The sequence below is a fragment of the Hemiscyllium ocellatum genome, chromosome 20, assembly GCF_020745735.1.
Source record: "Hemiscyllium ocellatum isolate sHemOce1 chromosome 20, sHemOce1.pat.X.cur, whole genome shotgun sequence".
In the NCBI taxonomy this organism is placed as follows: Eukaryota; Metazoa; Chordata; class Chondrichthyes; order Orectolobiformes; family Hemiscylliidae; genus Hemiscyllium; species Hemiscyllium ocellatum.
In genome coordinates, this window is record NC_083420.1 from 25458058 (window position 1) to 25478402 (window position 20345).

The window sequence follows — 20345 nt, forward strand, 5'->3', positions numbered from 1 at the left end:
ACTTCCTCTGGCAGCTGACTGCATACATGCATCACCCTCTGCGTAAAACAGTTGCCCTTAGGTTTAGAGTGAGAGGGAAAAGTTATAAGAGAGACCTATCTCTGGACTCCCCACCCCAGGGAAAAGACTTTGTCTATTTATCCTATCCATGCCCTTCATGATTTTGTAAACCTCTATAAGGTCACCCCTCAGCCTCTGACGCTTCAGGGAAAACAGCCCCAGCCTATTCAACCTCTCCCTGTAGCTCAAATCCTCCAACCCGGGCAACATCCTTGTAAATCTTTTCTGAACCCTTTCAAGTTTCACAACATGACCTTAACTATCCCATCTCAAGCTTCCTCAGCTCCACAATTACCTCCTGAACCTTCCTTCCATATCTGTTGTGCTTATGTTTATAAAAAAAACTTTAAATGATAGAATATCTACAGTGCATAAAATGGTCCAAGAAATGAATTGATGGTGACTAAGATGGCAGACCACAATTGCTAATCAAAAATCAGTTATTTATGGGCAGCACGGTGGCACAGTGGTTAGCACTGATGCCTCACAGCCCCAGAGATCTGGGTTTAATTCCCACCTCAGGCAACTGTGTGTGGAATTTGCACATTCTCCCAGTGTCTGTTTTGGTTTCCTCCCACAGTCCAAAAATATGCAGGTTAGGTGAATTGGCCATGCTAAACTGCCCGTAGTATTAGGTGAAGGGGTAAATGTAGGGGAATGGGTCTGGGTGGGTCGCTCTTCAGAGAATCGGTGTGGACTTGTTGGCCCAAAGGGCCTGTTTCTACACTAAGTAATCTAATTTAAAACCACGTGAAAGCAGCTACCAAATGGAAGAAAATAAGTTTGATTTTCATGAAGTGAATTGGAGAGAAGAGAAAGAAATATACAAAATAAAAATCAGTAAAGCAAATAATAAGAGCTGGCACTTTAGCACAGTTTATGGTGTCTGGAACAATCCATATGGGAGCTTGATGAGTACATGTTGTACATTTGGCACATCATACACCATAACAGATACTCTGCAGCTCTAAGATCAATGAATTATGACCCTATTCAATAGGACAAGCTGTACCTCTTCTAGAGAGCCAAGGTGGGTCAACACTGCTGACACAAAGAATGTTAAAGTCGTATTTTGCAAGTTATACAATGGAATATATATATCTAATCTGGGATTAGATGTGTGTATGGGCATGCCAACTCTCAATGCTGTAGGAGCTGCTGCTCACAAAGAAGGCTCAAGCAATTGTCTAAATGTAAGAAACTGCACGGCTGGCTTCGCCTGGTGTAGTACAGGGAAATCTTCTCCTGATCTAGCCAGAAGAGCCTGTTGTTCTTAACAGGGTATAGTTTATTGCACATTAGCAACTAATTACAAAGTACACTTAAAGACAGATATTGCTGTAGCTACTTGGAAGAGGACCAATTGTTAGGTCTCACCTCTTCAGGATCCTAAATTGTTCTACCCACAAACCTACAAGATATTACCATAGTGGTCAGTGCTTATGGCGCAATTCAGTATTAACCCTTTCAGATCCACTTACAACAATCTGTGTGCACTACAAAATAAAAACACAATTACATCAAAGCACAATTTAAATCAGTTGCTTAAAAGAATTGCGCTGTGGACGCCACCTGCAAGGCCTGTATTACTGTATTCCCCTAACTGTTCAAGGTTGATGGTGCATTCCATGTAATGAAGTCCTCCCCATGGTGTTGTTTGGGAGTGAGCCACAGGATTGTGACCAAGCAACACATAAGGAACAGGAATGTTACATTCAAGTCAGAAAAATGTGAGACAAGGAGGTGGAAGTGTTTCTGTGCACCTGCTTCCATCGTATGGTGGAAGTTGCATATTTGAGGTACTGTCAACAATGACTTGATTACTTCACACACAATATACAGAGAAACAGGCCATGCAGCCCAATCAGTTTGTTCTGATCTCTATACTCTCTACAGCTTCCCCCCCAAGCCATCTAAATCAATTTTAACCTTAGAGCAAATCTTTCAAGTCCTCTTCTTTCATGTACATATTAGGTTTCTTTTTTAGAAGCAAATCTATTTGCTTTAACCCTTTTCTGAGGCAACTAAGTTCATATTCTAACCATCGAATCAAAAAAAGTACAATTTTCCTATTGAGTTCATTCGTAAATCTCTCGTAGATGAGTCTAAAACTAGGAACTATAAATACAAGTTGAATCAGTCATCACTAATGAATTAATAATTTTACACATCTTGCGCAGGAAATTTGTTTTTGAAAATAAATAAATGGTCCACTAAATCACTGGTGCTGTGGGGGGAGCTATTCTTTTATCTGTAGATTAAAATTTAGAAATTAAAATTAATTTAACCCCTAAAATGCTGTTAACTCATGTCAACAGTTGCATTTTCCCTTGTGTATACACACTACAGCAACAATGTGCTGTGGTGAATGATGGTGCTGCAATCAATGACCTGAACTAAATTGAGCGCAGCTTCTAACAAAGCCATGACAAAGCACTCACCAGTTTAAATTGTATTTTCTTGATGTGACAGTTTAAAGTATTAACTTTTAAGCAGTCACTGTACTTTTTAAAACATGGGGCTGCACTTAACACCAACTATTTCATGCCCATCAAATGCTCTCTGAATTCCTGACCAACACAAGATGAAAATTCTACAATCTGATCTGACAACTGTGGTTTAGTGTTGGATGAAGGTTCCACTACTAAGTTATTCTAGATGCAAAAGCACAAATTCTGTAACCAAAAAGGTGTGCACATGTTGGTTGGAATTTTAGTACCATTACTTTCTGAGACAAGTGAAATAATTTTAGATAATAATGGTTCGAATACTCTTAATTGCCAAAAGGTTTAGGTGGATTGATCCAACTGTTAAGTTGGAAATACAGGAGGATGATAGCTACAAAGATACAGGATGATTTAGCGGCCATTTTAGTTAGTATAAGCAGTTCAACTGCAGCTTAGTCTTGACATCAGGATAAAGGCAAGTAAGCTGTTGTAGAACTTTGATAGCTGAAAGCTAGTGTGCAAAAACAGCCCAATTTCCTCAGCCTCCAAATTCAATTGTCCTGATGCATAATGTAACATGTTTTTCCTTGTCTGCTCAACATTCATAGTACTCTCTACCTGGGGCGTACATTGGAATTTGTGAACACGAGATCAAGTTCAATCTGTCCTGAAGAAAGGTCACTGGACTCAATACTGTTAATTCTGTTTCTTTCTTCACAGATGCTGCCAGACTTGCTGAGGTTCTATATGAATTTCTGTTTTTGTTTCAAATTTCCAGTGTCTGCACTTTGTTTTATTCAAGTTCAATCTAGTTCACCAACCATTGTTGTGATAATTGCATGATACTATTATAACAGTTGTTGATGAACCACAGCAATCAGGAGAAGTGGTGGTGGAATCCATTGTGAAGGATGAGATTTCAGAATACAAGGAAGAATATGATAAAACCTTGCTGACTTTGCCATATTTTATCAAGGGGAGGTCATGCCTGACAAATCTGCCAGAAGTCTTTGAGGAAGTAACAAGCATGTTGGACTAAGGAGAGCCAATGGATGTTGAGATGAATCGAGATGAAGGAACTGAGGGCATTCTGGCCAAGTTTGCAGACAATACAAAGATAGGTAGAGGGACAGGTAGCACTAAGAAAGCACGGGGACTGCAGAAAGATTAGGATAGGTTAGGAGAGTGGGCAAAGTAGTGGCAGATGCAGTATAATGTGGCAATGTAGGAGGGCATGCACTTTGGTAGGAAGTAGAGAGGCATGGACTATTTTCTAAAAAGGGGAGAAAATACAGAAGTCTCAAGTACAAAGAGACTTGAGAGAGTCCTGGACTAGAACTCCCAAGGTAAACTTGCAGGTTAGGTCAGTAGTTAGGAAGATAAATGAAATGGCATTTGTTTTAACAGAAGCAGGGATTTACTTCTGGAGGTTCTATAAGACTCTAGTCAGACCACATTTGGAATGTTGTGCGCAGTTTTGGGACCCATATTTCAGGAAGGACGTACTGGCTCTGGAGTGTGTTCAGAGGAGGTTCACGAGAATGGTCTCAGGAATGAAAAGCTTAACATATGAAGAACAGTTGAGGACTCTGGGTCTACACTTGGAGTTTGGAAGGATGGGGGGGGGGGTGATCTAATTGAAAACTTACAGAACACTGAATTCCCTAGACAGAGTGGATGTTGGGAAGATGTTTTCATTGGTATGAGAGACTAGACTAAAGGGAATACTTTTTAGAATGGAGATGAGGAGAAATGTCTTCAGCCAGGGAGTGGTGAATCTATGGAATTCATTGTCCTGGCTGTTGAGGCCAGGTCATTGAGTATACTTAAGACTAAGATAGACAGATTCTTGGTCATGTGTTACAAGGAGAAAGCAGGAGACTGGGGTTGAGAAACTTAATGATTGAAAGGCCATTCAGCCCATCAAGGCTGCTCTGCCAAATTTCTGCTCCTATGTCTTATGGTCCTATGGTTGTGTAATGTCACTGCACAAGTAATCCAGAGGCTACAGGATTTCAATTCCAACCATGGCAGGTGGCTAGCTTTATGGTCCAGTATAGTGAACTGAATTAAAACATAATTAGTAAAATATCTGGTTTACTAATACCCATCAAGGAAGCAAATCTATGGCCCTCACTTTGTCTAGCCTACCAGTGACTCTTGACTCACAGCAATGAGATGGACTGTTAATCACCATTGAAATGGCCAGCCAACAAAGTTCAAGGGTAATGACAACCACGCACCATGAAAGAATAAAAATATTAACCTAGCCCAGAACAAACCCAAAAATGAACCAAGGAAACCCTTAGGGCTTTGGAAGTTTACGACCAAGCTATCATGCAAATATGCAGTCTGCGTTACGTCAATTTTAACAAATATATTTTGCATAAACATTTGTATACCTCATCCTAAAACGGTAACAAGTTGATCTATTATGAGTTTTCATGCATTATAAATGTATGATCTACAAAACCTTTAACTGGCTGATAATTTCAGTGCCTCAGTTTATAGAAATTGTACATTAATATAAGAAGCAAACGCTGCTCACTCCTCAAATTCTAGATAGTTTTGCTATTCTCAATCATTGTTCAACTTTGACTGAAGGGAATTACTTCTCTATGCAGGACAAAATCAGCTAATTAAGTTGGCAAATAAACTGCCTATTCAGATCAGAATGATGGACTCAAAATCTTAGATGTTATGTAGGAGGAAAGGAACTCCAATTAATTTGAGAGATTTATTTGAAACTTCCAAGGCTTTCCTCACTAATGTTTGGTAGGAGTAGCTCATAGCTGGTCCAGAGCATCAGTTTGTAAGGTTTGTACACAATAAACACAGCTAACAGTAGAAAAGACTGACATTTTGCACAACCACTAAATGTCTCAAAGCTCGTTATAGCCAATTAAGAGTTGGGAATAGATATTTACATTTAAGGAATATGTGAAAAAGCTGCAAGGGATGGAACTATTTGGGGATTTTCTGGATTTGAAAGGGTTTTACTTTATTTTAAACACAAAGTCAACAAGTCAATGTGTGTTTTGGCTTGCCTGCTGTACAAGTAAAGTATTTATAGGGAAAAAGGCAAGAAAGTTTTCAGGGAAATAATAGATAGAGTTAACACTTCTTAAATGTTGAAAATCCTGGATTTGAGTGTGTGGAAGCCTCTGTGTAAATGGTTTTCTTGTATCCCTTCCTGGACTTTGGTCTGTAAAATAGAAAAGTAAACTGTGTAATCTCTGCAGACAGCATTGTCTTTTATGGATTGGGTCTTTGTTTTTGTAATTAAAGGTATATTGTTCTTATTCTGCATTATAATTAAAATGTTAACCAATGTCTGTCACTTATTTTAGAATCAGATGCATTATAATAAATGGATTATTTTGAGTTCACTTTTTGAAACAAATCTGGTGAAAGTTTCATTTATTTTTGGATAGTAGTACAAAAGGGAATCAATTGGTTATTTTGGTTATTGAATCATGGTGCAACTGGCAGAGCAGTGTGGCTCCCATGCCAACACAGGCTTTCCACTACAATTGTAAGCCAGTACTTTTGAACAATTATTGTTCTATTGTAGTAAATGCAGCAGCTAACTTGAATTCAGCAAACTCCCGCAAAACTGTGATAACAATCAGATACTATAATAATGTTCTTTGTAATGTTGACCAAGGGATAAACAGTGACCCAGATAGAGGATAATTTGCCTGTTATTCTTTAAAATGGTTCCATGGGATCCCGACAAGAAGATGGGGCCTTGCTTTAACAGCTCATTCAAAAAGGATCTTCAACAGTCAAATGCTCTCTTTATACTGAACTAGGATGTTAGCCTTGTTTGTTTTTGTGTACTCCTGTCCTGAAGTAGGAATCAATAACTCCAAGGTAAGCATGCTATTAAGTGAGCTGTGAATAGGTGATGATACACAAGGAGATTGGTAAATGAGGGGTGACAGGGATTTGGAGGTGTAACTGGCTATGATGCATTTCAGAGGGATGGTGCAGACCTGAACGGCCTCTTTCTGTACTGTAGGAATATTAGGATCTCTGAGAATAAGTGAAATGATCTAACAGATCACAGCCAAGAAATAGAGAAGGACATCACAATACAAAGGTAATAAAAAGGTATGTAAACAACAAAGAATGGGAGGCTTAGAAAAATGTCAATGATGGCGTCAGCTACAAACTGCAGCTTAGAAAATATTCCATCCTGAATTTTACTGACTAATATTACAAGCAGCTGTCTTAATACTTTTCCCATGATACTCCACCAGCAGCTTACACCCACTGACTCATCATCCATTGCTGTCAGCCAGCCACACTTAACTGAGAAAGTTATTTTATTCACGCTTCCTCTGCACGTTTTTCCTTCCTACTTTTGACCACAATACATCCACTTCATTCTGAAATTCTGAAAGTTAACTTAAAATATTTCCATCAGAAACATTAACAGAAGTACTGAATGCTTTCAGTGCTTTTGTTTCTTTCCTCATATTTTTAAGCCAGGATCATGGCCGAATAGGTTTCCAATTATAATCTTGCTGTCAAACATTATTTCACTTAGCTGGAAAACCTAGATTAAGAAGGGTACATCACATTTCCTGGCTTGTGCTTTGGTACCAATCAACAACACAGCATTGAAACAATATCTTAAAAACTTAACTGCACATTTCCACGCTCACCTCCAGTATCAAACTCAAACAAATCATTATTTTAAAAAGCTGCAAAAAAAATAAAATTAGGTTACTGCAACACAGCATTATTTGTTCATTGGGTCATGGTGCAAATACCTTACTGCATCATACGGAGGTTCTGACCTTGGATAAATTTGTTGTATTACAACCTCGCATGTAACTGATCTAGCCCATAAAACCAATTACAATGCAATATAGTGCTTTTAACACAAAAGTTAACAGTGTATTCTCTCTGGTTAATTCAGGATGGAATATTAAATAAAGATATCATATATAAATAACTGCACAGGAACTCATGTACAAGCATAAAATGGAAGCTTAGCCAAGGGTATCTAGGCTCAATTAAGTTACTCAGCAAGCTCACTGGCTGATCAATTTCTGGCAGTACACCAGGGAGGTATGCAGAACAAATTCTGTGCTGATTGTTGTAAAGGAGAACGTGATTACACTGCGAGAATGGCAGCTGTTTTTAAGAACTATTTAACATATCTTAAACTCGCTTATCACAGTATACTGCAGTACAAGTAGAAAACAGCAAAAGCATTTTCTTGAATTTATATTCACAAAACAATCTTTTTTGCACAGATTGGCAGGGACTGAGTGTGGTATTTTTATCTAAACATTATATTTACACTATAAAGGCATTTGTTAGTAATGTTAAAATTATATTTGGTTACAGCCTAAGAATTCATCACTGGCAATTTTAATCAAAGGCAAAACTGAAGTGAAAGAAAAGCCAGAATGACGTTCTGAAGCTATGGAACCAAGAGCAAGAGAGTGCACATGCGAGAACCAATGGCTAAGAGATGCAGGAGCCCTGGAAGTAGTGAGGAGGCTGGAGTAGCAGCACAAGCGATGAAAACAGAATGAAGTATCACATTTACATGATGTTGAAGATGACGTAAGATGGTTTGAAGAGGAGTGGAATGGGTTGCAAGAGGATTATGACAGCATAAGGAGACTACAAAGGCAACCAAAAAAGTTTTAAATTGGTCAGCAAAAGAATATTCAGCTAACTGTGATCCAAGAAAACCTCAAATCACTATGATAGGTAATCCTTGCAAATGAATGTGAAATATCTAGTATGGGCCTGCTTGCATTGAGGACTTACTATATTTGGTAAAAATGAACACTACCAATTGTTAAACTTAAGTCTCAGATTGAGATCCAAAATGCAGGAAATAGGGTTTGAATGGCCTTGCTAAAATATTTCAACGTCACACATGTACAATGGAGACTCATCAGCTGTGTCCTCTTCATTCTGCTGAAGGTGTTTATGGTGATGGCTTACGTGTAAAAGCATGCCAATTATTTTGAAAATTTCTTCTATTAACTCAGGTCTGTTACCTTGTACACATTTAACATTGTTGTGTCCAGGAAATTAATGCTCTCCTGATAGGTTGTGGCTTTAAATTAAATGGAGGTTGATATTGGGAATATTGATTTTTTTAAGCTTTCTTATAAGCATGTCCAAATCCTTCATGTCAACACAAAGAAGGCACTGTTACTACAAAACAGCATTATTTAATGAATGTGTTGGAGCAAATGAAAAAGTTGCCCCAGAAAATCAACTGGAGCCCTCAAGACAAAAAGCTTATTTTGATCCTTGGTTTGTACCTAAGTCTTGTCAAATGTTAGCTTCTTCCCACATGTTCAGTGAATATGAATTTTAAGTATAAAATTGCTACAGCAATTACCAAATAGAAACAGGTGATTAGACACAACCATCGTGTTGATGGCTGTTCTGCACAGAATATCCATAAAGCATGTAACTGTTCCTCCACCATTTATTGCACTTTGCTTCAATCAACCTTATAATTTAAATCTTAAATATCTTTACTTCCTGGTTTCTGCCAATCACTGACTTCAGTGGTGTATTCAACAGTCTCACTATCATTTACAGGGGAAAAATGTTTCTTCTGTTTTCAGTCAATGATCTTACAGCTATATTTTATCTCTTTCATGGATCTAGAATCAGTCTTCTATTCACTGCATTCTTATCTATTCCAAATTTTGAAAGACGAATCACTTGTTAATCTCCTCAACTCCAACAAACCTAAATGGAGACATTTGGAGTATTCCATGTGTGTAAGAAATGCCCGAAGAACTATTCACAGGCAAATTGATTGGAGTGTGCTACGTTGGGAATTGCACAGGTGTCCATGCATAGCTTCTATCTAGGATGCCATAATAACACTGTCCAGTGGAAAATCAAGGCCATGGTTGTCAGGCTTTACATAAAACATTTACAAGGACATTGCTGAGTATGGACGATTTGACTTATAGGCAGAGGTTGGTTAGGTTGGGGCTTTTCTTCCCTGTTGCAAAGGCTGAGGGGTGATCTTATTGAGGTTTGTAAAATTATGAGGGGCATGGGTAGGGTGAATCAGTAAAGTCTTTTTCCTAAGGTGGGAGAGTCCAGAAGTAGAAGGCATAGGTTTAAGTTGAGAGGGGAAAGATTTAAAAGGGGCCCAAGGGACAACGTTTTCATGAAGAGGGTGGTGTGTGCATGGAATGAGCTGCCAGAAGAAATGGTGGAGGCAGGCACAACTACAACATGTAAAAGACATCTGGATGGATATATGAATAGGAAGGGTTTGGAGGGATATGGGCCAAATGCTGTCAAATGGGACCAAGTCAGATTGGAATGTCTGGTTAGCGTAGACAGGTTGGACTGAAAAATCTGTTTCTGCTCTGTATGACCATGACTATTTTTAACATGATTAACTGGATGATGACCAATGAAGACGACTACATGCTTTTTCAATATTCTTACTAACAGAATTTAAAAGACTGTTCCTGGAATGAGCTCAAAGTTGTTTGATAAGATCTATAATACTGAATGTGTTCAGAGTCACAGAGAAGTCCTAAGTGATTGTTCTTCAATATGAATAAATACAAGGGATTGCATTTTGGTAAGGCAAACAAGGGCAGCGCGTATACAACTTATGGTAGGTCTCTGGATAGTGCTACTGAACAGAGAGATCTAGGGGTCAGGTGCATAGTCCTTTCAAACTTGCTTCACAGGTAGACACGGTACTCCAAATGGTGTTTAGCACACTTGACTTCATTGTATAGCAGGTAAAAACACAGTGGTCTAACCAATGACTGCAGATGCTGGAAACCAGATTCTGGATTAGTGGTGCTGGAAGAGCACAGCAGTTCAGGCAGCATCCAAGGAGCAGCGAAATTGCGTTTCGGGCAAAAGCCCTTCATCAGGAATAAAGGCAGTGAGCCTGAAGCGTGGAGAGATGAGCTAGGAGGAGGGTGGGGAGAAAGTAGCATAGAGTACAATGGGAGAGTGGGGGAGGGGATGAAGGTGATAGGTCAGGGAGGAGAGGGTGGAGTGGATAGGTGAAAAAGGAGATAGGCAGTTGGGACATCATGTTGAAACTGTACAGAGGTTAGTGAGGCCACTTTCAGAGTACAGTCAGTTCTGCTATAATAGGTGTTTCGTCAATGTGAATTGACTTTAATGCAATTAAAGAATTTACACATTTGTAGAACACAAACTTTCCTTATCTGTATTGTCTATAATACGATCCTGGCCATATTTCTTATGCTGTGAGAATGGCATGAGAACAGAACTACCGCATTATATCAGAACAGACTGTATTGTGTCTAGTTCTAGTTGCTCTGCTATAGGAATTATATTATTTAATTTGAGAGGATTCAGAAAAGATTTACAAGACTTTTGCTGCAACTGGAGAACTTGAATTATACGGAGAGGCTAGATAGGCTGAGACTTTTCCCTGGAGCGAAAGAAGTTGAGCGGTGACCTTAGAGGTTTATAAAATCATGAGGGGGCAGAGATCTGTTTAAAGCAAAGATCTTTTTCCTAGGGAAATTTAAAACAAGGGGGCATTTTTTAAGATGAGAGGAGAAAGATTTAAAAGGGACCCGAGAGGCAACCTTTTCATTCAGAGAATGATTTGTATATGGAATGAACTGCCAAGTGAAGTGGTAAATGCAGGCACAGTTACAACATTTAAAAAGACATTTAGAGAAGTACAAGAATAGGAAAGGTTGAGAGGGATACAGACTAAACGCAGGCAAGGTGGGACTAGTTTATATTGGGAAACTTGGTTGGCATGGACGAATTGGATCGAAGGGTCTGTTCCTGTTCTGTATGACTGACTCTAAAACAGCACAATGTTTCAAAATTTCCTTTAAATATTTATGCTTTCCTGCACTAGCAACATACTTGTGATCTACACTGTAATTTCTGATGTCTCAATATGGTCCCAAATAGAAACTGCTTGAATTGAACTTGAAAAAGATAAACCCTGATGTGTTGGGTGGGTTCCTGCTTTGAAAACCTGCATGCAGCTCTTGGGAAGTAATTCACCATTACGAGTGAACTGTGAAATCCACACTCCTCTTTAAAAATTGTGGACTGGCCTGCTGTGCAATACTGCCACCACTTTTATTTGTGTGGTCCAAGTGCTAATGGCACAATAGAACATCAAGTAGAATATTATGTAGTCTGTCCTTACATCATAGCCTATTAACTCATCCTCTCCCCAAATCCAGCCTCAAAGAGAACATGTTTTGCTATCTGTATGCTACACTGCACAGTGATATAACAAGCTCAGTCAGGAACAATGTAACAGGACAATGGCATTCAGCATCCCAACTCCACCCAACCGCTTTGAATCCCTCTCCCTTAATAGCATCAATTAGGAAGAAAGGTTCAGATTTAAAATTAATTGTGTTGACAATTATCTCTTGCTGTGGTTCCACACATCCAGTAACCTTTGTATGCAGAGATGCTTCCAAACTTCTTGCCTAAATCATCTGGCTCTGACTTCAAGGTTATGCCCTCTTGTCTGGGACTTCATTCCCTAGAAACATCGGACTTAACGGCAGGAGTAGGCTAGTCTGTCCTTCAAATTTGTTCCATGTGTACTTGAATGCCTAAATCTCTGGAATTCCATAGCTGCCAGCTTTACACCACTTAAAATATACTTTACTCTGTCCTTTTTAATGTTCCAAGATGGATTGCTCAACAAAACCCTGGACCGAAACCAGTTTTGCCCACTTAAGTGTATCAAAGTCTCTTTGTGAATAGTGCAAATAGAAGCATAAAATGACAATGTTATTAATCTGTTGTAAGAATACTTGAATATCCGTCTTCTTAAACTTTAGATCATCCCACCCCCTCTCCGGCCTATCACCCTCACCTTAACCTCCTTCCACCTATCACATTCCCAACGCCCCTCCCCCAAGTCCCTCCTCCCTAAGTTTTATCTTAGCGTGCTTGGCACATCTTCCTCATTCCTGAAGGGCTTATGCCTGAAACGTCGATTCTCCTGTTCCTTGGATGCTGCCTGACCTGCTGTGCTTTTCCAGCAACACAATTTTCAGTGCGGTCTTCAGAAATGGCCTAGTAGTCAAAAAAAGTCACATCATTTCTTAAAGGCAGTTAGAGACAAGCGCTGTTCATGATCTGTGAATAATTTTAAAAATCAAATATTTCATAGAGGGTTTGCCAACAGTTCACTTTTCAATTCTATTCTTCTAGAAAGAAAACTTCAGAAGGAATGTAGACTTGTGACTTAATTAGAATAAAAACAAATGTTCCGATTGGGTGACCAACCCTTCTGGAGTTGAATATTAATTTCCAGGATGTTGTTGCAAACAACTAAGAACCAATAATGACAATAATTTTTCTTCAAAACACTAACTGACAAGCCTGGCTCAGTTGATAGCACTATCCATTTGATCAGATGTTTCCTAATTCAAGTCCCATTCCAGGGCACAAAACAAAGGCTGATACTGTAATGCTGCACTGTCAGAAGAGCTGTCTTTTTAAAGAGGAGACATTAAGCTCATCTGCCTCTTCAAGTAGATATAAATGATCCTACGGCACAATGTGAAGTTCTCTCTGTGCTGTGGTCAATATTTATTGCACAATTAACATCTCAAAAACAATTACCTGATTAGTATCTCATTTTTGTTGTGGAAGCAACCTTCCACAAACTGGTTGCCACATTTCCTAAATTACAGTGATTACACTTCAAAAGTACTTTGTTGGCTTTAAATCACTCAGATGTCTGCTGGTCATGGAAAATGCTATAAGAGATTCAATTTTTTTAAAAAAAGATTTTCAAAATGGGAAATTATACCGTTTAACTGGAAGTACATGGGGAAGTTGGATGTTAGGGCAGTTATATGGTAAAAGTTTAGGAAAATGCTCAGTGTTCCTTATTTAATAAGATTTCTTTTGCTACAGGCATTCTATGTCTCTGTTTAATAAGAAAGGAGTGCACTGCATTACAAATCAGACTTACAGTCATAGAGATGTACAGCATGGAAACAGACCCTTCGGTCCAACCCGTCCATGCCGATCAGATATCCCAACCCAATCTAGTCCCACCTGCCAGCACCCTGCCCATATCCCTCCAAACCTTTCCTATTCATATACCCATCAAAATGCCTCTTAAAATGTTGCAATTGTACCAGCCTCCACCACTTCCTCTGGCAGCTCATTACATACACATACTACTCTGTGTGAAAAAGTTACCCCTTAGGTCTCTTTTATATCTTTCCCCGCTCATCCTAAATCTATGCCCTCTCGTTCTGGACTCCCCAACCCCAGGGAAAATATTTTGTCTACTTATCCTATCCATGCCCCTCATAATTTTGTAAACCTCTATAAGGTCACCCCTCAGCCTGCGACACTCCAGGGAAAACAGCCTCAGCCTGTTCAGCCTCTCCCCGTAGCTCAGATCCTCCAACCCTAGCAACATCCTTGTTAATCTTTTCTGAACCTTTTCAAGTTTCACAACATTGCTCTGATAGGAAGGAGACCAGAACTGCATGCAATATTCCAACAGTGGCCTAACCAATGTCCTGCACAGCTGCAACATGACCCCCCAACTCCTGTACTCTGACCAATAAAGAAAAGCATACCAAACGCCTTCTTCACTATCCTATCTACCTGCGATTCCACTTTCAAGGAACTATGAACTTGCACTCCAAGGTCTCTTTGTTCAGCAACACTCCCTAGGACCTTACCATTAAGTCCTGCTAAGATTTGCTTTCCCAAAATGCAGCACCACACATTTATCTGAATTAAACTCCATCTGCCACTTCTCAGCCCATTGGTCCATCTGGTCCAGATGCTGTTGTAATCTGAGGTAACCCTCTTCACTGTCCACTTCCCTCCAATTTTGGTGTCATCTGCAAACTTACTAACTGTACCTCTTATGCTCGCATCCAAATCATTCATGTAAATGATAAAAAGTAGAGGACGCAGCACCGATCCTTGTGGCACTCCACTGGTCACAGGCCTCCAGTCTGAAAAACAACCCTCCACCACGACCCGCTGTCTTCTACCTTTGAGCCAGTTCTGTATCCAAATGGCTAGTTCTCCCTGTATTCCATGAGATCTAACCTTGCTAATCAGTCTCCCATGGAGAACCTGGTCGAATGCCTTACTGAAGTAATTCTGCACAGCAAATTGAGTTTAGTGCTTCTGACACAAAAAGATATGTCATTTGACAAGATGGAGGGAGGGAATTGGAATATACTTTGCAAAACAGCCAAAAACCTTTGCAACAGAGATGCGTCTGGGTAGAAAACAAGGAAAACCAAAAACAATTCATATTTTAATATCCAGTCTTAGATTGAACAAAATAGGGCACTAAATATACTTTGTATATTTTGTATATAGTCAGAGTATATTTAGAGATAGATAGGCATCTGATTATAAAAGGGATCAAGGGTTCCAGGGATAAAGTGGGAGAATGGAGTTGAGAAACTTAGATTCAAAAAGTGTGGTACTGGAAAAGCACAGCAGGTCTGACAGCATCCAAGAAGGAGAGTCTATGTTTTGGGCATAAGCCTTTCATCAGGAATTCCTGTGATTTTCCAGTGCCACATCTTTTGACTCTAATCTCCAGCATCCGCAGTCCTTACTTTCTCCTTGAGAAACTTACCATCCATGATTGAATGGCAGGAGACAAAAAAGAAACTGCTGATGCTGGAATCCAAGGTAGACAGGCATTAGGCTGGAAGAACACAGCAAGCCAGGCACATTAGGAGGTGAAGAAGTCGACATTCCAGGTGTGACCCCTCTTTGGGACTGGGGCTGGGTGCAGAACTGCAACTCTCCTGACATCCAACCGCAGTCCTGAAGGGTTTCACTCGCAACGTCAACTGCTCCATTTCCTGATGCTGCCTGGCTTGCTGTGACCTTCCAGCCTCCTGCCTGTCAATGGTTGAATGGCAGGGCAGATTCAATGGGCTGAATGACCTAACTTGTGGTCCCATTTCTTATGGTATGAAACATGCAAATTTTAAAAATAACCACAAATGTAAATTGTACTGGTTTCTGAATTTTCAGGGGGACTGGAATTGAAATAAGATATTGACAAAAGAAAAGTTGGTGTCAGCACTAGTAAATCAAGTAGAGGTGATATTGAATTTGGGTCATCACACCTCACTCTACACAACGTGGTTTTGTTGTTTCTGAATCACCACTGAAATTTAACACCAAGAAGAATGTGATACTTAGATCACTTGCATTTCACTCAACAACATTAAGGAGGGAACATCAATGAACTGTACTATTATAATGTAATGTACTGAGGTGAGGATATAAAAGGGCACCCTAAACAGATGACATCAAATGAAATAGTTCACTCAGCTTCTGAGTTAGAATAATTTGGGGTTAGAAAATGATTTTAAAAACGTTGTAAGTTTTTAAAAAAAGCAAACAAGAAGAAGCTGGGGGAATTTTTTTTAAAAATAAGGGCTGGAAGGCCTACTCCTGCTCCAATGTATGAATGTCAGAACTAATGTTACATGCAACATCCTCAAGCAGGACAACTCAGTAACAACAAAAAAAGACCAAATAAAAACAATAACATATTGGCCATGTAGTGTATATAATGTCACATTGGAGAAACCAGAGAATAAGTTCCATCATTACTAGCTTAACTTCCAATTGGATTTTGAGAAATTAGATACAAGAACCAAAATTTTTTACAAACAGTTATTTTATACTAGTAACAGACAGCATTTGTTTTTTGGAAAACCAGGATTTTTTTTATAACCACAAACAGTCAATCCTCTCCAATCCAAAAGACTAAAGCTGAATAATATGGTGGAGAAACTAAATTTGGGGATGGTCAGGGAACCCAGAATTTGAGGAGCACAGATCTCAGATGCTTACAGAACTGGAACAACAACAGAATTGGAAAGGATTGAAGTCTTGGAAGGATCTGAAAATAAATTTGAGAATTTTAATGTGTTATATTTTATTGTTTATCAAGAAGCCACTGCAGTAAGCAAGGGCATGGATGATGGACAAAGGGGATTAAGTGAGTTTTGACAAGAATTCAAGATGATCATTATATAGAGTCATAGAGATGCACAGCACAGAAACAGACCCTTCGGTCCAACTCGTCCATGCTGACTAGATAACCCAACATAATCTAGTCCCACCTGCCAGCACCAGGCCCATATCCCTCCAAACCTTTCCTATTCATATACCCATCCAGATGCCTCTTAAATGTTGCGATTATAACTGCCTCCAACACTTCCTCTGGCAGCTCATTACACACACACACACACACACCACCCTCCGTGAAAAACTTGCCCCTTAGGTCTCTCATATCTTTCCCCTCTCACGCTAAACCTATGCCCTCTAGCTCTGGACGACTCCAACCCAGGGAAAATTCTTTTCCTATATAGGTAAACGGACAAAGTAACAGTCTGCATTGTGCACATTTTGCAGGATTGCCCTTTGACATTCAGTGACACGGGTGCCACTACCCAACGGCTTGATCGTAATTGTTTTGTCAGTGTTACATTATAACAATGCAAAGCTTCCACAGCTCTGATGAATTCTACAATGAATAGCATAATCTAGAATTAGACAAGCATGGATTCAAGCTTGTACCAACTATAAATCGGACTTAAATTTAAAGATTTATGAAATATAATACCATTATATTGTTTACTGGATCATGTAGACAATACCTGCATAACTTTGGATTAGTGGTGCTGGAAGAGCACAGCAGTTCAGGCAGCATCCGAGGAGCAGCAAAATCGATGTTTCAAGCAAAAGCCCTTCATCAGGAATAAAGGCAGAGAGCCTGAAGCGTGGAGAGATAAGCTAGAGGAGGGTGGCGTGGTGGGGAGAAAGTAGCATAGAGTACAATAGGTGAGTGGGAGAGGGGATGAAGGTAATAGGTCAGGGAGGAGGATGGAGTGGATAGGTGGAAAAGAAGATAGACAGGTAGGACAAGTCATGGGGACAGTGCTGAACTGGAAGTTTGGAACTATGGCGAGATGGGAGAAGGGGAAATGAGGAAACTGTTGAAGTCCACAATGATGTCCTGGGGTTGTAGTGTTCCGAGGCGGATGATAAGGCGTTCTTCCTCCAGGCGTCTGGTGGTGAGGGAGCGGTGGTGAAGGAGGACCAGGACCTCCATGTCCTCGGCAGAGTGGGAGGGGGAGTTGAAATGTTGGGTCACAGGGTGATTGGTGCGGGTGTCCCGGAGATATTCTCTAAAGTGCTCTGCTAGGAGGCGTCCAGTCTCCCCAATGTAGAGGAGACCACATCGGGAGTTAAAGATGCCCTCCAACGCATCTCGTCCATATCCTGCACCTCTGCCCTCAGACCCCACCCTTCCCACCGTAACAAGGACAGAACAGCCCTGGTGCTCACCTTCCACCTTACCAACCTTTGCATAAATCAAATCATCCGCCGACATTTCCACCACCTCCAGGGATATATTTTCCTCCCCACCCCTTTCCACCTTCCACAAAGACCGTTACCTCCATGACTACCTGGTCAGGTTCACGCCCCCCTACAACCCACCCTCCCACTGCAGGAACTGCAAAACTTGCACCCACACCTCCTCCTTCACCTCTATCCAAGGCCCTGAAGAAGCCTTCCACATCCAAAGTTTTACCTGCACATCCACTAATAACATTTATTGCATCCATTGCTCCCAATGCGGTCTCCTCTACATTGGGGAAACTGGACACCTCCTAGCAGAGTGCTTTAGGGAACATCGCCAGGACACCCACAACAATCAACCACACTGCCCTGTGGCCCAACATTTCAACTCCCCCTTCCCACTCTGCCGAGGACATGGAGGTCCTGGGCCTCCTTCACCGCCGTTCCCTCACCAGACGCCTGGAGGAAGAATGCCTCATCTCCCGCCTCGGAACACCAACTCCAGGGCATCAATGTGGACTTCAACAGTTTCCTCATTTCCCCTTCCCCCACCTCACCCTAGTTCCAAACTTCCAGCTCAGCACTGTCCCCATGACTTGTCCTACCTGCCTATCTTATTTTCCATCTATCCACTCCACCCTCATTCCCCCCCCACTCCCCTATTGTACTCCATGCTACTTTCTCCCCACCCCCACCATCCTCTAACTTATCTCTCCACGCTTCAGGCTCTCTGCATTTATTCATGATGAAGGGCTTTTGTCCGAAACATCGATTTTGCCGCTTCTCGGATGCTGCCTGAACTGCTGTGCTCTTCCAGCACCACTCATCCAAAATCTGGTTTCCAGCATCTACAGTCATTGTTTTTACCTAATACCTGCATAATTGCCTTTTCTCCTTGTACTAGAGGACGATTACAGCACTGAAGGACAGCTGCTAAATACTCAAATCCAAGTCACAATTAAATTTGTTCCTTAGCAAAAAGTTTGAACTGCTTAGACTGCCTTAGCTATAAAAAGGTAAACTTTTAAAAGAAGTCACTTTGGTCAGCATTTTGAGTTTAGCAATGATGGTTGTGAATAACGAAGAAATGGAGCCTCAATCTTTAGCACTTTGGGTGTGGAAGGAGAGATTAGTTGATCTAACTGAACCAACAAGAGCTGTTAGTTTTATGCTTCAACAGGCAGTCAATTCTCTCAGAAAGATTGGCATTTCTCAGCAATAACATCCTGGGCTTAATTTATTAAGTGACACTTAACAGGGGAAATCAAACTTTTGTGCTAATTTAACAGCAATTTCCTGTTCTTCTTCCTCTAAGGTGTTACATAACAAACGATACCTAAAGTAACAGGAATGTTGTAGCACAGGTTCGGGCAACAACCAATTTTTAATGTCTTTAAGTTACACTGATAATGTGAACATAAAATCTCCACAAACGTAATGTTATTGATTACAGTATTTACTTGAATAAGACCAGCCGTCTTACATTTCAAAATACCCTCAAACTGTAGCAACAGTTTCAAACGTTGAAGGCTTCACTTTGCGATTTGTTGCAACACGCAGAACATCAACGAAAATCCAACATCCAAAATACAAAATCGAACATGCAACGCAATGAGAATATGCACATTTTCCAACACAAAAATGAAGTCTAATTCCAAGCAACTGACAACAGAGCGAGCAAAACCCAGGCTGCTACAAAGCAGCAATTATCAGTGTGCACTTATCAATTTACAACACAGTCTTAATGCAACAAAAAAAAATCCGATAAGGTCCTTGCTCAAACTCCACATCTTGCACCAAGACGGGTGGCGCGGCTCCAACTGTCCTGGGGGCTCGAGCTCCGGGTCCCTGGAGGGCACAGGGTTACAGCGCATCCCCTCATCAACCGAAAAAGAAGATACTCACATTTAAACGTATCACTAGCAAACCGACAGTATAATTGCGGACTGAGAATTCCGGTGTCCGGTACTCACCGTCCGTCTGTCTGTCTGTCTGTCACTCACCGCCACCAACGCCGCTTGTCCCCTCAATGTCCCACCGACGGCGCAGCCAACACGCATGCGTCCGTGGTGTCCCCTTTCGCCAGTGCGCAGGCGCAAGATAGCTGTTGACATTATAACTGAATTAATTTTTTTTCAAGTGCTGCTCATTTCCAAATTTCAACCTATGGCTAAAAGGATAACACCAACTCCTACAACGACAGTTCTTTTAAAATTAAAAAATGGACCAAATCCATGGTATACTCTTTCGGAAAAAAGAATCCTGGACAATTCTGAATAGGAATTCTGAAGGGGAAATGTGGAGAGAATATAACATGGGGTAATATAAAAATTTGATACTACTAATAATTCCAATGGAAATTGAGGAGTTTTTTTTAACTAGAGTGGTTAGAATGTGGAACTTGGCATGGCAGCCAGTGATTGAGGCAAATTGAGCACTTTCAAAAGGAGACCAGAC

General features: G+C 40.5%; 1 protein-coding gene across 1 annotated transcript in view; it reads right to left on the reverse strand.

The window, feature by feature from the left end:
• tbc1d24 (TBC1 domain family, member 24) overlaps positions 1 to 19931 on the reverse strand; it is a 44564-nt gene extending 24633 nt beyond the window's left edge. Inside the window, exon 1 of the mRNA XM_060840657.1 lies at positions 19862 to 19931. The gene's annotated coding sequence lies outside the window, so the exon portion shown is untranslated. The remainder of the gene's footprint in view (positions 1 to 19861) is intronic.
• Positions 19932 to 20345: the final 414 nt, after the last annotated feature.